Source organism: Rhinatrema bivittatum, chromosome 3 (assembly GCF_901001135.1).
Source record: "Rhinatrema bivittatum chromosome 3, aRhiBiv1.1, whole genome shotgun sequence".
NCBI classification, from domain to species: domain Eukaryota; kingdom Metazoa; phylum Chordata; class Amphibia; order Gymnophiona; family Rhinatrematidae; genus Rhinatrema; species Rhinatrema bivittatum.
The window spans coordinates 324,592,077-324,606,642 of record NC_042617.1 but is presented as its reverse complement, the minus strand read 5'-3'; positions in this window follow the sequence as shown (position 1 = coordinate 324,606,642).

Sequence of the window (14,566 nt, the reverse complement as noted above, 5' to 3'; positions counted from 1 at the left end):
TTGGAGTGTTCCAGGTGGGCTGTAGATCAAACCAATATTTAGAGGTGGTGATTTTAGTTTTGCAACTTCATTGGGTGGTTTAATCTCAGCTTTGTAGGGTTTAAGTTTGAGTTTCTTTTCACATATTATTAGAAGACCCCCACCTTTTTGCTTGTGTCTGGAGAAGTGAAAGATATCATAATTGGGGTGATCTATTTGGTTTAGGAGGACATTATCACTGTCTTTCAGCCATGTTTCTGTAATGCAAAAAATAATGGGATTTAATTCCTCTATTAGGTCATTCATCAGTGGGATTTTTTTTGCAAACAATTGCACATTTAGTAAGTAGGAGAGTAAACATTAGGCAGGAAGAAATTGCTGGAGAGTTGTTACTTTGATGAACCAAGTTTCCGTCCTCTCTTTGCCTGTGTTTTGAATTTCTCTGATGATTTCCATAGATTCCTCGTCCGGTGATGGTTTGAATGATGTGGGTCTGTTCCATTTTAAGATATAGTTGGTTATGGTTAAGAATAGAGTTTACTTACTTCTGACAGAACTTCAGGCGCATGAAGGGGCGGACAAAGGGGCAGGCTCCTTTGTTGCGTTTCTTCGTTACGCTCCTTTGTGCGCACATCAAGGGCATGTGCCTCCCGGCGCAAGCACCTCCGGCATAGGTGCCACTCTTTTGCCTCTTTGGCAGTGGTGGGAAGGTTCGGGGCGGCCCCTAGGGTAGGCGCAGGCCTTCTGACACCAGCTTCCTCGGCAGTAAGGGGGAGGGGGCTCCCTCCATAGATGCTGGCGTCTTCGGAGGCCTCACCTGTGCCTCACGATTCCCTCTCCCGGGGGAGGAAAGCAGTGGAGGTGAGAGCCGGTGTTGGGGGCTCTGTACCGGTTTTGCGGCTGCCTCCAGGGTAGGTGCTGCTCTTTTGCCTCCTTGGCGGTGGTGGGCAGGAGTGTTCATAAACTACAAGAGATTGCAGAAAGAGGAAGACAGGCGACGATATCTGAAAAAAGTGAAGAGAAGCTAAGAAAGCATTACATTTGTTTAATTGACTGACTTTTGATATCCCACTTTTATATACAAATGCTCTCAAAGTGGATTACAATAAAAAAAAATTTTTGTCAATTACTTTTTATTAACCTTTTGACAGAAAATACATCACCAATAAAAGCAACAGATAACACAGGTTACATAAATGTGTTGATTCAAAACAGTTCAGAAGGTACACTACCAGACACCTAATGCATCCTAAATGACAGTATATGGGCGTGAGCTATTACCATGAACGTGTGCAGCATATAATAATCATGCAGTGCATTTTAGAAGAACTACCACTTGGGAGCTAATCCCTGTCATTGGAAAGTAGACTATTACTGGTTCGCCAAGTCAAGTAAGGTTGCCATATATTCACAAACTTGGGTTGGTTACGATGTTTTTGTGCTGTTAACTTATACAGGACTTGCATAGTATCTAGCTTTTGGAGAAGGATCGGTATAGTAGGAGCATCACACTGTTTCCATTGTGCCGCTATTAAACACCTAGCTGCAATCAATATTTGATGTATCAATAGCCACGTGTACCGGCTACTGGTAACCGGAACACTTAGTAGCGCCTGTGCAGGCGACAACGAAAATGGCTGCCCAAAAATCTGAGTGCACAGGTTGGAAACCATCTCCCAAAATTGCTGAACCTTAGGGCAAGCCCACCACATGTGATAAAATGTTCCCTCTTCCCCGCATCCCCTCCAGCAATCTGCAGACGGTCGAAGTTTAGCTTTCCACAACTTATAAGGAGTACAATACCATCGCAGTAAGACCTTGTAACCATTTTCAGCCAGGGATGCGGAGATAGAGCTGCGCTTAGTAGTCATGAAAATAAGGTCCCATGTTTCTTTATCAAGCGGGGTACCGAGATCTTTCTCCCAGGCCGTAACAAAGGTGGGAACATAGGTAAGATCAGTGTTTAAAAAGTCATAGAGTTTGGAGATAACCTTCTGAACCTTATCAGCCCTATTGCACCAGAGCTCAAATTGAGACATCCCCAAAGATAAGTCCTGACGAATGGTGCCCGTACACAGGAAGTGTCTGAGGCTCAAATATTGAAATACCTCACAGTCCCGTAGATGATATCGTTCTTGAAGGTCTTGGAAAGATAGAAGACCACCCGCTTCCCACATAGTCCCAAATGTTTGTAATTGTCGCTCCTTCCAACCCCTATAACTGTTTGTATTCCACCCCGGGGAGAAGGACACATTGTGGAATAAGGAGGAACTCATGAAATACTGTCTATTACCTCCCAATTTACTCCTCCACTTCCTCCACACCTGCAATGTTGTATGGAGGGCTGGGGTTTCCAGGCCCCCCGTAATCCACGTGGTTCTCGGTTGCCACGGCACAGGCCACAGGGGCATGGGTCCCAATATCACCTGTTCAATATCGGCCCATCGCTTACGCTCCCCGTGCCTATGCCAGTCTATGATGGCTCGGAGTTGTGCAGCTGCGTAGTAGTACGCTAGGTTAGGCTCGCCCAACCCCCCCTGTACTCTATGCCTATACATTGTGGCTCTCGCCACCCGAGGAGGTTTACGCTTCCATATATAATCGAAAATCTTTTTCTGCCAGCTCCTAAGCATGGCTGAAGAAATTGAAATGGGGAGAGTCTGAAATAGGTAAAGAAACCTCGGGAGTACCGACATTTTGACTGCGGCTATACGACCTACCCATGATAACTGATGCCTTGTCCAGCTATCCAGGTCTTTCAAAATTTTGGCTGTAAGAGGTGTATAGTTTAAGCGAAAGAGGTCCTCCAAGTTGTTACTAATGAATATCCCCAAGTATTTTATTCGATGAGATGCCCATTTAAAAGGGAATTGGGATTTTAGCACCGCTATTTGAGCAGCCAGCAATGAGATGTTTAAGACCTCCGACTTTTCCAAGTTAAGCTTGAAGCCAGAGACCGCACTGAATTCAGCCAACGTGGAAACCACGTGCTCTAAAGAGCAAGAAGGGTTGGTCAGGGTAAACAGAACGTCATCTGCAAACAGAGACATCCGGTAGTCCAGACCTCCCACTTGTATGCCCGTAATGTGTGTCGCCGATCGAATTTTAATAGCTAATGGTTCTAGAAACAAGGCGAACAATAAAGGAGACAGAGGGCAGCCTTGTCTAGTGCCCCTCCCTATCTTAAAAGGCTCAGAGTAAGCACCGTTCACCTTGACACAAGCCTGAGGAAGCTCATATAATGCTTGGATCCAACTGAGAAAAAACTGCCCAAAATTCATGCACCTCATGGTATGGAACAAATAAGACCAATGAACCATGTCAAAGGCTTTTTCTGCGTCAATAGATAAAAGAAGTGTAGGGATATTCTGCCTCTTTGCCCACCAAATCAGGTCGAGGATCTTCCGAACGTTATCAGCCGCCATTCTGCCTGGTATGAAACCAGTCTGGTCGGAGTGAATTAAGTGGGCTAGCACCAAATTTAATCGATTCGCTAATACCTTCGCCAAAATTTTCAAGTCCAAATTGATCAAAGATATGGGGCGATAAGAACCACATTCCACTGGGTCTCTACCCGGTTTCGCTAAGATAGTGATCCCAGCTATGTTAGACCCATTCATCAAGGAGCTGCCATTACGTAAGGAATTAAACAACTCCAAAAGTATCGGAGCCAACTCCGGAGAGAATTTTTTATAAAAATGAGCAGTGAACCCGTCTAACCCAGGAGCTTTATTAACCTTTAAATCTTTAATAACCTGGAGGATCTCACACAGAGAGATTTCCGAGTCAAGAGAAAGGCGTTCCGACTCAGAAACTCTGGGGAGATTGACCTGGTTCAAGAAGGCCACTATCTCCTCGTCCCCAATAGACCCCTCCGTCTCATACAGCGTCCCATAAAATCTTTGAAATCGTGCATGGATGTCAGCAGCTGAGGCCAACAAGGACCCGTCCTCCCCCCGTATACTAGTAATCTGCGATTGAGCAATACGATGTTTCAACTTCCTCGCCAGCAATCTGCCCGCTTTATCCCCCCATTCAAAATATTGTTGCTTTATAATATTTAATTTATGGGGCACCCCTGCCAAAGCAAGCTCACAGTATTTAGACCGTGCCTGTTGTAATTGGTTTAAAACCGGGCGCGTTGGGCACTGCTTATGAATAACCTCCAACTGGGCAATCTCGTCCTCCAATTTTTGTTTAAGGGAAGCCTTGACCTTTTTCAAATAAGCCCCCTGGGAGATAAATTTACCTCTAAGAACAGCTTTGAGGCAGTCCCAATACAAAGGTGGATTAGCCCTCGCATCCGCATTGGTAAGTTTGTACGTTTCAATGTCATCTCTGACCTGTTGACAAAAGCCCTCATCATCTAGCAGGGAATCATTGAGTTTCCAGTATTTCCTACCGCTCTCAGCCCTCCCCATATCAATCGTCAGACTCACCGGGGCGTGGTCTGACCATGTAATCTGGTCTATTTGCTGGTCCTGGATGGCGCAGGAGCAAGTTTTATCGACCAGAAAATAGTCTATCCTCGAATACGAGGTGTGGGGATTAGAGTAGAAAGTGAAGTTTTTTTCAAGTGGGTTCCTGTCTCTCCAGACATCCACAAGCCCCCATTGATAAATAAAAGATTTAAGGGCTCGTCTGTCTTTTTTGGACCTGAGGCCACCCCCTGAGGAATTGTCCAATCTCGGCTGCAGGGTTATATTAAAATCGCCCGCCAATACCCAAAGACCCTTCTCTATCTGAGCCATCATTTTACCCAGTCTGTCCAGAAAAGTGCCAAGAGAGGCATTAGGAGCATAAACATTGACAAGATTATATACTTCCTGACCCATTGTAACCTGCACAAACACAAATCGCCCCTCGTCATCAGCCTGAGTTTTGATTACCTGTCCTGCAAAATTTTTATGAAGAAGTATGCTAACTCCTGCATATTTATGAGCTTTCGAGGCGGAAGCACTAAAACAGTGAGGAAACATGGACCATGGCAGTAATTTGTCATAAGTTTTGGTCAAGTGCGTCTCTTGCAGGAAAATGACCTCAGCCCCCGAGTGCATAATGTCCTCCCTTAGCAGCTGGCGCTTTCTTGGGGTGTTGGCGCCATCCCCTGTCTACGCCATCCCCTGTCTACGCCCCAGCAACCCACGCCATCTCCATACACTCCCACTCATCGAGAGTCCCCCTCCCTGCACAGATGCAAAAGGGAAAAAATAAGCTGCAAAAGCATAGCACACCTGGCCATGACAAATGACTAGAGTGATACCTTCGATAGCATGACAAATCAACACTCCCCATCCCAAAATTCCAAAATACCCCTCCCTCCCCCCCTTCAATATGCTGCCTATCGAGCTCGGCAGATCTGCCGAAGCAGATGGGTTCGATAGACCCATCGGAGTACGCCTCCCTCCCCCCTAACGCAACACAAATAACACTGAAGGCTGTAAACAGCTGCAACTCTGTTGAAACCCCTAGTAACAGTTCCCAACACCCAAACATTTAAAACATAAGGAGTCCTGTAAAATGTAGCTCCCCGTGAGCATCGCTGATGGCCGCTCCCTCATACGATACGTGAGACTCCACTGAGCCGCTCAGTTCCTCATCCATCGCTAGCTGCGCCATTGCGCTGAATGTCAGAGTCTTGTCTTCGCAGTCTACGACCGCCCTTGGCCACGCGCTGCCATTTCGGAGTTTCAGGAGGCAGTAGAGAAGCTTGTCTTTTCGGAGCCGGGGGCAGTTGCACCACGTGGCCGGCTTCCTTCAAGATGGCCGCCGCCTCCTCTACCGTCAGCGCTTTTGTGGTCTGCCCTTTGATGGTAATAGCCAGGCCTATCGGATATAGCCACCTGTAGCGAAGACCTTCCTTTCGCAGCAGAGAGGTAATTTCCCTGAATTCCATTCTTTTTTTAAGGGTAAGAGGCGAAAGATCAGCAAACACCGCAATTGTGTGATTGTTCCACTCCCATACTCGTTGCTGTCTCGCCACGCGCCATATTTGATCTTTAACCGGGAACCGCGTGAAACAAACCACGATGTCTCTCGGCTTGTCCCCAATCTTTGGACCTAAGGTCCGGTGGGCCCGTTCTATGTCAATGGCCGTGGCGTCAGGTACAGACGGCGAATCCTTCTGCAGGAAGAAAAGGCCAACTTTTTTAATCGTGTCGCAGCAGTCAGCGAATTCCTCAGTCTCCGGAATGCCACGAACCCTCAAATTATTCCGGCGACTACGATTCTCTAAGTCCTCCAGTTTATATTGCAAGTCTGTCATGTCCTGTGACAGATGCCGTCCCTGTAGTTGTGCAGCTTCTAATTTCATGCTCTGAGCGTCGAGCCTACCGTCTATATCGTCCACCCGGCGGCCAATATCTGCCATCTCCTCCTTTAAATCCGCCATCATGTCCATCATCTCCTTCTTGTTAGCTTTCATGTCTCTACGGAGGTCTCCAAACCATTGTCGAAATTCGCTTCGCGTTGGTGCCTCTGACAAATTCACCTCTCCATCGCCGGATTCAGTAGCATCCTCGGGCCGGTGCTCACTACCGGAATCTCCGGGCTCCGCAGGCCCCATTTCTCCCGGGGTCCCTTTGGAGTACGAGAATTGTCGAAAGTCAACTCCTTTTTTCTTTTGAGCCATCAGGCGATAGTAAGCAAGCTTGTAATATGCTCACAGCTCAAATTCACCCAAATTGAAAGGGTTGCAGCCTGTTTATTAAGCGCGGGGTGGAGGAGCTCTGGTTTCATGCGACCATTCTACTCCGTGGCTCTAGCGCCCCCCCGGATTACAATAAATTTAAAGTAGGTTACAACAGTATTACAAATGGAAGAAAAACAGAAAATATGATACAACAGGGGACAAGACTTTTTTTTTAAGATATGCTATGAGGAAAGGCTGAAGAGGTTAGGGCTGTTAGGGCTGTTCAGCTTGGAGAAGAGACGGCTGAGGGGGGATATGATAGAGGTCTTTAAGATCATGAGAGGTCTTGAACGAGTAGATGTGACTCGGTTATTTACACTTTCGAATAATAGAAGGACTAGGGGGCATTCCATGAAGTTAGCAAGTGACACATTTAAGACTAATCGGAGAAAATTCTTTTTCACTCAACGCACAATAAAGCTCTGGAATTTGTTGCCAGAGAAGGTACCATATTTTCCAGCGTATAAGACGACTGGGCGTATAAGACGACCCCCCCTTTTTTATACATATTTTTAAGAAAAAAAATAATTTTACACTCAAACAGGAGCAACCCTATCTATGAAAAGGCAACACTACAAATACCGTATATCAGGCCCTAAAAACCAATATACCTCTTATTAGGAAAACAGAACTAGCAAGCAGCTATAGATCCCCACACATAAATAATTGTAAAACTATACTAATAAGCAGAATAAATGTTTCAAAACAGCTATGAACAGAATAACATCCAACAATTAAAAACTCATAAAAACTATTAAACATTCTCCAAACACCAATAAAATATTTCAAAAAAGCAGACATCACATAATATTAAATAATTAAAATGGCAGTCAATCAAGAAAAATAAACTTAAAAAGCCACCTTTCCTTACCCCCTCCAGCAGCTCTCCTATTCCTCTTCCTCTTCCTTAGGGCCCATGTCTCTCACACACACACCATACCAGTCATGCCCCCATGACCAGTTTCTGTCTCTCACACACCAATCATTTCCCAAACAGTCTTTGACACACACACCAGACACCTTCCTGAACAGTTTCTCTCATGCCATACACACACACAGGCTTCCCACTCCCGTGTTCTGCTTACCGTACATATACAGGCTTCTCACTCTCATAATCACTTTCTCTGTCTCACACACACACACACACACACCAGTCTCTCTCTCATTTCCATGCTCACTCTCCACGTGCACAGGCTTCTCATTCCCTGAATCACATTCTTTCTCTCACATTCACACACACCAGTCTCTTTCTCTCACACACACACCGTCACCTTATCAACCAGTCTCTCTCTCATGCACGCACACACACACACACAGCCAGCCCTCCCTCCAAGGCCCTCCCTCCAAGGCCGCTCCATCGGGGCTCCCCTCGGGCTCGGTGCATGCAAGCTGCACAAGCGTGCACCCCCTTGCGCGAGCCGACCCCAGATTTTATAACATGCGTGTGGCAGCGCGTGCATGTTATAAAATTGGGTGTACATTTGTGCGCGCCGGGTAGCGTGCACAAATGTACACCGCGCACGTAAGATTTAAAATCTGGCCCACAATGTACACTCACTCTTCTCCCTTTTCCACACACACCCACACACATGCACACTCATTCATTTCTCTCCCTCTTCCATATATATTCATGCACTCTCACACATAAATGCACACTCACTCTTCTTCCTTTTCCACACACACTCATTCACTTCTCTCCCTCTTCCACACGCATTCATGCACTCTCATACACATACATGGATACTCATTCTCTCTTCTCACCTTGATCCCCATCTGGCCACAGGAGCTGCCTCTTTCCTCAGGCTCATGAGACAAATGTGTCTCTTCCTCCTCTTCTGCAGCATCAAGCCTGCGCTGCCCTTGTTTCATTTCTTGTGCACGGCCCAACGCAGCTGCTCTTCCTGAGTCTGCAGTTTCTTTTTCCTCGCACGTGAGGGGGAGGCGGGTGCTGTGCTCCTGCTCGTTTTGCTCCTCCTGTGCGCCTCCGCACTTCTCTTCATCCTCATGCAGCACAGGTGCTGACGCTCTTCCTCCTTTGGGCCTGTGCTGCTCCAGCCATTTTTTCTTCCAGCCTTATGCAGCAGGGCAACTGGAGTTTTCAGGTGTTGGCCCGGAGACCTGGCAATTTGTTCAGAATTCCAGAGTCTCCGGGCCAAATCTGGAGAGTTCCCAGGTATGCCAGGAGTGCTCGGTTTATTATAAGATGGCAATGCAGAACCGTGTCAAAGGCCTTACTGAAATCTAAGCACACTACATGTAGTGTTTTCCTCTGATCCAACTCTCTGCTCACCCAATCAAAGAAATTGATCAGATTTGTCTAAAAAGAGCTTCTTCTGGTAAACCATGCTGCCTTGGATTTGTAATCCCTTAGATTCCAGAAACTGCACTATCCTCTGTTTTAGCAGCAATTCCATTAATTTGCTCACCACAGAGGTTAAACTAACTGGCCTGTAGTTCCCAGCCTCCTCCATACTTCCACTTTTATGAATAGGGACCACACCCACCTTTTTCCAGTCCATTGGAACCAGTCCAGACTATACAGAAACATTGAAAAGGTCACCAGCGAAGCTGCCAGGACATCTCTAAGTTCCCTTTATACTCTCAGATATATCACAACTGACCCCATGATCTTATTTACTTAAAGTTTAGTTAGCTCCTCATGAACACACTGTTCTGAAAACTGATTGAGGTTTACCTTGCTGCCAATCTTATTTGTGTTTGCTTTATGTGGTGCTGCTCCAGGCCCTTCCACAGTGAATACTGAACAGAAATATTTGTCAAGCAATTTTGCTTTTTCCTTATCAGCATCTACATATTCCTCCCCTACACTTTTAAGAACATAAGAACATAAGAAATTGCCATGCTGGGACAGACCAAGGGTCCATCAAGCCCAGCATCCTGTTTCCAACAGAGGCCAAAAACCAGGCCACAAGAACCTGGCAATTACCCAAACACTAAGAAGAACCCATGCTACTGATGCAATTAATAGCAGTGGCTATTCCCTAACGGGCGGATTTTCAAAGCCCTGCTCGCGTAAATCCGCCCGGATTTATGCGAGCAGGGCCTTGCGCGCCGGCGTGCCTATTTCCATAGGCCGCCGGCGCACATAGAACCCCGGGACGTGCGTAGGTCCCGGGGTTTTCGGAAGGGAGCGTCTCGGGGGCGGGGCCGAACGACACGGCGTTTTGGGGGCGGGGCGCGGCGTTTTGGGGGCGGGCCCAGGGGCATGGTTTTGGGCCGGGGCGGTCCAGGGGCGTGGTCGCGCCCTCCGGAACCGCCCCCGGGTCCGGTCTCGGCACGCCAGCAGCCCGCTGGCGCGCGTGGATTTACGTCTCCCTCCGGGAGGCGTAAATCCATGGATAAAGGTGGGGGGGGGGGTTTAGATAGGGCCGGGGGGGTAGGTTAGGTAGAGGAAGGGAGGGGAAGGTGAGGGGAGGGCAAAAGAGCGTTCCCTCCGAGGCCGCTCCGATTTCGGAGCGGCCTCGGAGGGAACGGAGGCAGGCTGCGCGGCTCGGCGCGCGCCGGCTGCCCAAAATCGGCAGCCTTGCGCGCGCCGATCCAGGATTCTAGAAGATACGCGCGGCTACGCGCGCATCTTATAAAATCCAACGTACCTCTGTTTGCGCCTGCTGCGCAAACAAAAGTACGCGATCACGCAGTTTTTCAAAATGTACCCCAATGTATAATTGATTAATAGCCATTAATGGACTTCTCCTCCAAGAACTTATCCAAACCTTTTTTGAACCCAGCTACACTAACTGTACTAACTACCGTATTTTCCGGCGTATAAGACGACTTTTTAACCCAAGAAAATCTTCTCAAAAGTCGGGGGTCGTCTTATACGCCGGGTATCGTCTTATAGGGCACACCTGCTCGCTGACCAGTTTCTCTCAATCACACACATGCTCTCAATCAAATGCATTCTCTCACTTACACACAGGCTGGCTGCTTCTCTCTCTCTCTCTCTCTCACTCACTTCCACGCCCCCCCAAATTTGAAGGCTCACATGGTCTGGAAAAGAAAAGGCCAATGAACATAATCAAAAGCCTTTTCGGCGTCTCTTGCTAGCAGCACCATTGGTACATTTTGAGACCGAGCCCACCACATGGAATCGACGGTTTTTTGGACACTGTTGGAGGCCATCCTACTAGGAATAAATCCTGACTGGTCGGAATGAATCAATTCCGGGAGAAAGGCGTTAAGCCGATTTGCCAATATTTTAGCTAGAATTTTCATATCTAAATTTCTTAATGATATGGGGCGATAAGATCCACACACCGTGGGATCTCGGCCAGGCTTTGCTATAAGAGTCACCCCTGCTAGATTAGCAACCTGGGAAAGAGAAAAAGGACCTTGTAATGAGTTAAAGAGGGAGACTAATAAAGGTGTAATTGTACTGGCAAATATTTTATAGAAGGAGGCTGTGTACCCGTCGAGGCCTGGCAACTTTCCTTTTTTCAGAGACTTTATTGCCCAAGCTACTTCAGTGTCCGTTATATCTCTATCAAGTACCTCTTGTGCTCCGGGTTGTACCTTTGGTAAAGATGTATTGAGCAGGTAACTGTCTATCCCTGTCTGGCTTATATTAGGGGTTGTTGCATAAAGATCAGAGTAAAATTGGAGAAATCTTTGTCATATTTCTGTATTGGAGGTTAGTATCTGCCCTGTTTCATCCTTCAACTTTACGATGTTATTTTTGGATTGTTTTGTTTTCAGTTTGCATGCCTGTTGCTTACCAGCCTTATTCCCCCATTCATAGTGTATTTGTTTGTTGAGTTCTAGTTTGTAAGCTATCTAGGCTGCCTCCAGCTCCCCCAAATAAAGTCTTAGCTTGTCCATTTGAGCCAATATGTTGCTGCCCTCGTACTAGAATGAATGTATCCCAAACATTGCAATTGTATGATAGTTTCCATCTTATCTCGATTTCTTTGCTTTTTGAGGTATGTCCCTCTTGCAATTGGTTTACCCCGTACAACCGCTTTAAGGCAGTCCCATAAAGTCGTGGGGGAGACCTCATCTGAATCATTCATTTGTAAATATTCCTGTCAGTCTGGAGTTGTGTACAAAAGGCGCTGTCCTCAAGGAGGCTATCATTGAGCTTCCACAATTGTTGCCCTCTGTCATACGATGAAATATTTAATTTCATAGTGACTGGACCATGATCGGACCAGGTAATTGATCCAATAAAGGGTTGGGAAACCTGATTAGAACAACTCTTAGCTACGAAGAGGTAATCAATTCTGGAATAAGATTGATGGGCTCTGGAATAGAAAGTATAATTTCTTAGTTTGGGGTGCAATACTCTCCAGGCATCTATTAGTCCTTGTCGGTGGATAACTCTTTTAAAGATCTTACAGTCCTTTCCTTTAGCATGTATTGTTCCCTGGGAATTATCTAGTCGTGGGTTGAGTGTCACATTAAAATATCCACCAAGTATCAAATGGCCTTCGGCGCATTGGTCAATGATCTGGGACAGATGTTCTAGAAAAGAACCCTGTGCGGTGTTCAAGACATATATATTTAGAAACGTGTATTTCTCTCCCCCCCCCCCTGCCCAATTGCTATAATAAGAAGTATGTATCTACCCTCTGAGTCTGGAAAACAGGCCACTTCCTCAAAGATCAGATCTTTGTGTATCAGTATTCCCACCCCCAGATATTTATGTGCCATTGGTCTGGCTGCCCAGTATTGCGTTGGGTATAAGTTATGCTTGAGTAAACGTTCATATCTCCTTTTTAGGTGTGTTTCCTGGACAAAAGCTATTGAAGTATGATGTAGCACCAGTTCAGAAAAAAGAGAGTGATGCTTTAAAGGAGAATTCAATCCCTTGACATTAAGGGGCAAGAGATTTATTGTCGTCATGTATGCATATTGGAAGAAATCTTGTCTCTAAAAGCCTGCAGTAGAGGGGTCCAGAATGTGTGAAGAGATCTTGTGATGGCGACCTTGTCATCCCCTCCTGGAATTAGAAACCTCTGTGGGTGACTGTTATGAGTATGCCTAAGCAGTTCTTTTACAATACCTTTTCCCATGTTATGTGGTATGAAAGAAATCTTAACCTCAAAATCTCCCCCAAGCTCTCCCTTACCCCTCACAGCATGTTCCCTCAAGGATGCTTACACTCATATTCCTATGCACCCTTCCTCCTGGCAATACCTGTCTTTCCAAGTCAACAGCCAACACTTCCAATACAGGGTACTCCTCTTTGGTCTCTCGACTGCACCACGGGTGTTTACCAAGTGCATGGCAGTGGTGGTGGCGCATTTCAGACAGAAAGGTATCATGATATTCCCTTATCTCTATGCCACCACCATGATATTCCCTTATCTCTATGCCACCACCTTCATGAAACGATCACTTGCCTCAATCAACTAGGTCTAGTGGTAAATTACCAAAAATCCCACCTACAGCCGTCCCACCGGCTGCAATTCATAGGAGCCTGCCTAGACACGATCAAGCACAGAGTCTTTCTGCCACAAGACAGACGAGCCACCATGCGTCAGTTGTTTCGCCACCTCCAGATCACCCCGTCTCCATCCGCTCGTCAGGTGTTGACAGTCCTGGGACACATGGCGGCTTCCATCCATGCAGTGTCCAATACTTGACTTCACATAAGACATATTCAGTGGGATCTCAAAAGACAATGGAAGCAACATTCACAACCATTGACGTTCAAGATACACCTGATGGCAGCAATGACCCAGGAACTAAATTGGTGGTTACAGCGTTCAACTCTCACCAAGGGTACACCATTTGTCCTGCTCCCGCACAATGCGGTGCTCACCACAGATGCCTCCCACAAGGGATGGGGGGCACACCTCAATCAACTACAAACTCAAGGTCAATGGACCATACAAGAGCAGTCCTACCAAATCAACTTCCTAGAACTATGGGCAATAAGGTACGCCCTTCGAACCTTTGTTTCTCACCTTCAGGGCCACAGAGTCAAGTGGCCATGTTCTACATCAACAAACAAGGAGGGTCGGGCTCCTGGATCCTGTGCAAGGAAGTCCTCACCATCTTCCAGTGGGCCAACAGTCACTCAATTCTGTTACAAGCCACTTATCTTCCCGGCATCGCCATCACTCAAGCGGACTGGCTGAGTCGAGTGTTCCACCCCCACGAATGGTCTCTCCATCACGAAGTGGCAGAAACTCTCTTCCACAGGTGGGGCACACCCTCGATAGACCTCTTCATCACTGAGGTCAACCAGAAAGTGGATCGCTTTTGCTCAGTGTGGCCCAGCCCATACAGAGACGCTCAAGATGCTTTTCTTCTCCACTGGACAGAGTCACTAATGTATGCGTTTCCACCGATTCCACTTATCACTCGCACTCTACAAAAATGCATGCAGGACAGGGCCCAACTAATCTTAGTGGCACCTGCGTGGCCGCGTCAACCATGGTACACATACCTTCTGCAGTTATCAATAGACACACCGCTACAGCTACCACAGCGGGAAGACCTACTGTCCCAAGAGCAAGGGACACTTCTTCACCCGCTCCACTCGTCTCTGCATCTAACAGCTTGGAGATTGAACGGGTCCTCTTATCTGAGCAGGGATTCTCCATCACAGTCCAAGACATAATGTTGGAATCCAGAAAACCTTCTACCAGACGCAGTTATCAATTCAAGTGTAAAAGGTATGCGACTTGGTGCGGTTCCAAGGGCATTGACCCCCTCACATGTGCACCGGAAAAGCTACTAGATTATCTGCACTCCTTATATGCCGCAGGGTTTGCTACTGCCTCAGTCAGAGTTCACCTTAGTGCCATCGTGGCTTTTCACAGACTGTATGAAGGTCAATCCATCTCACTACACCCTTCAGTGTCTAGATTCATTAGGGGTCTCCACCATCTCCAACCACCGGTCTCTAAACTGCCAGTACCCTGGAAT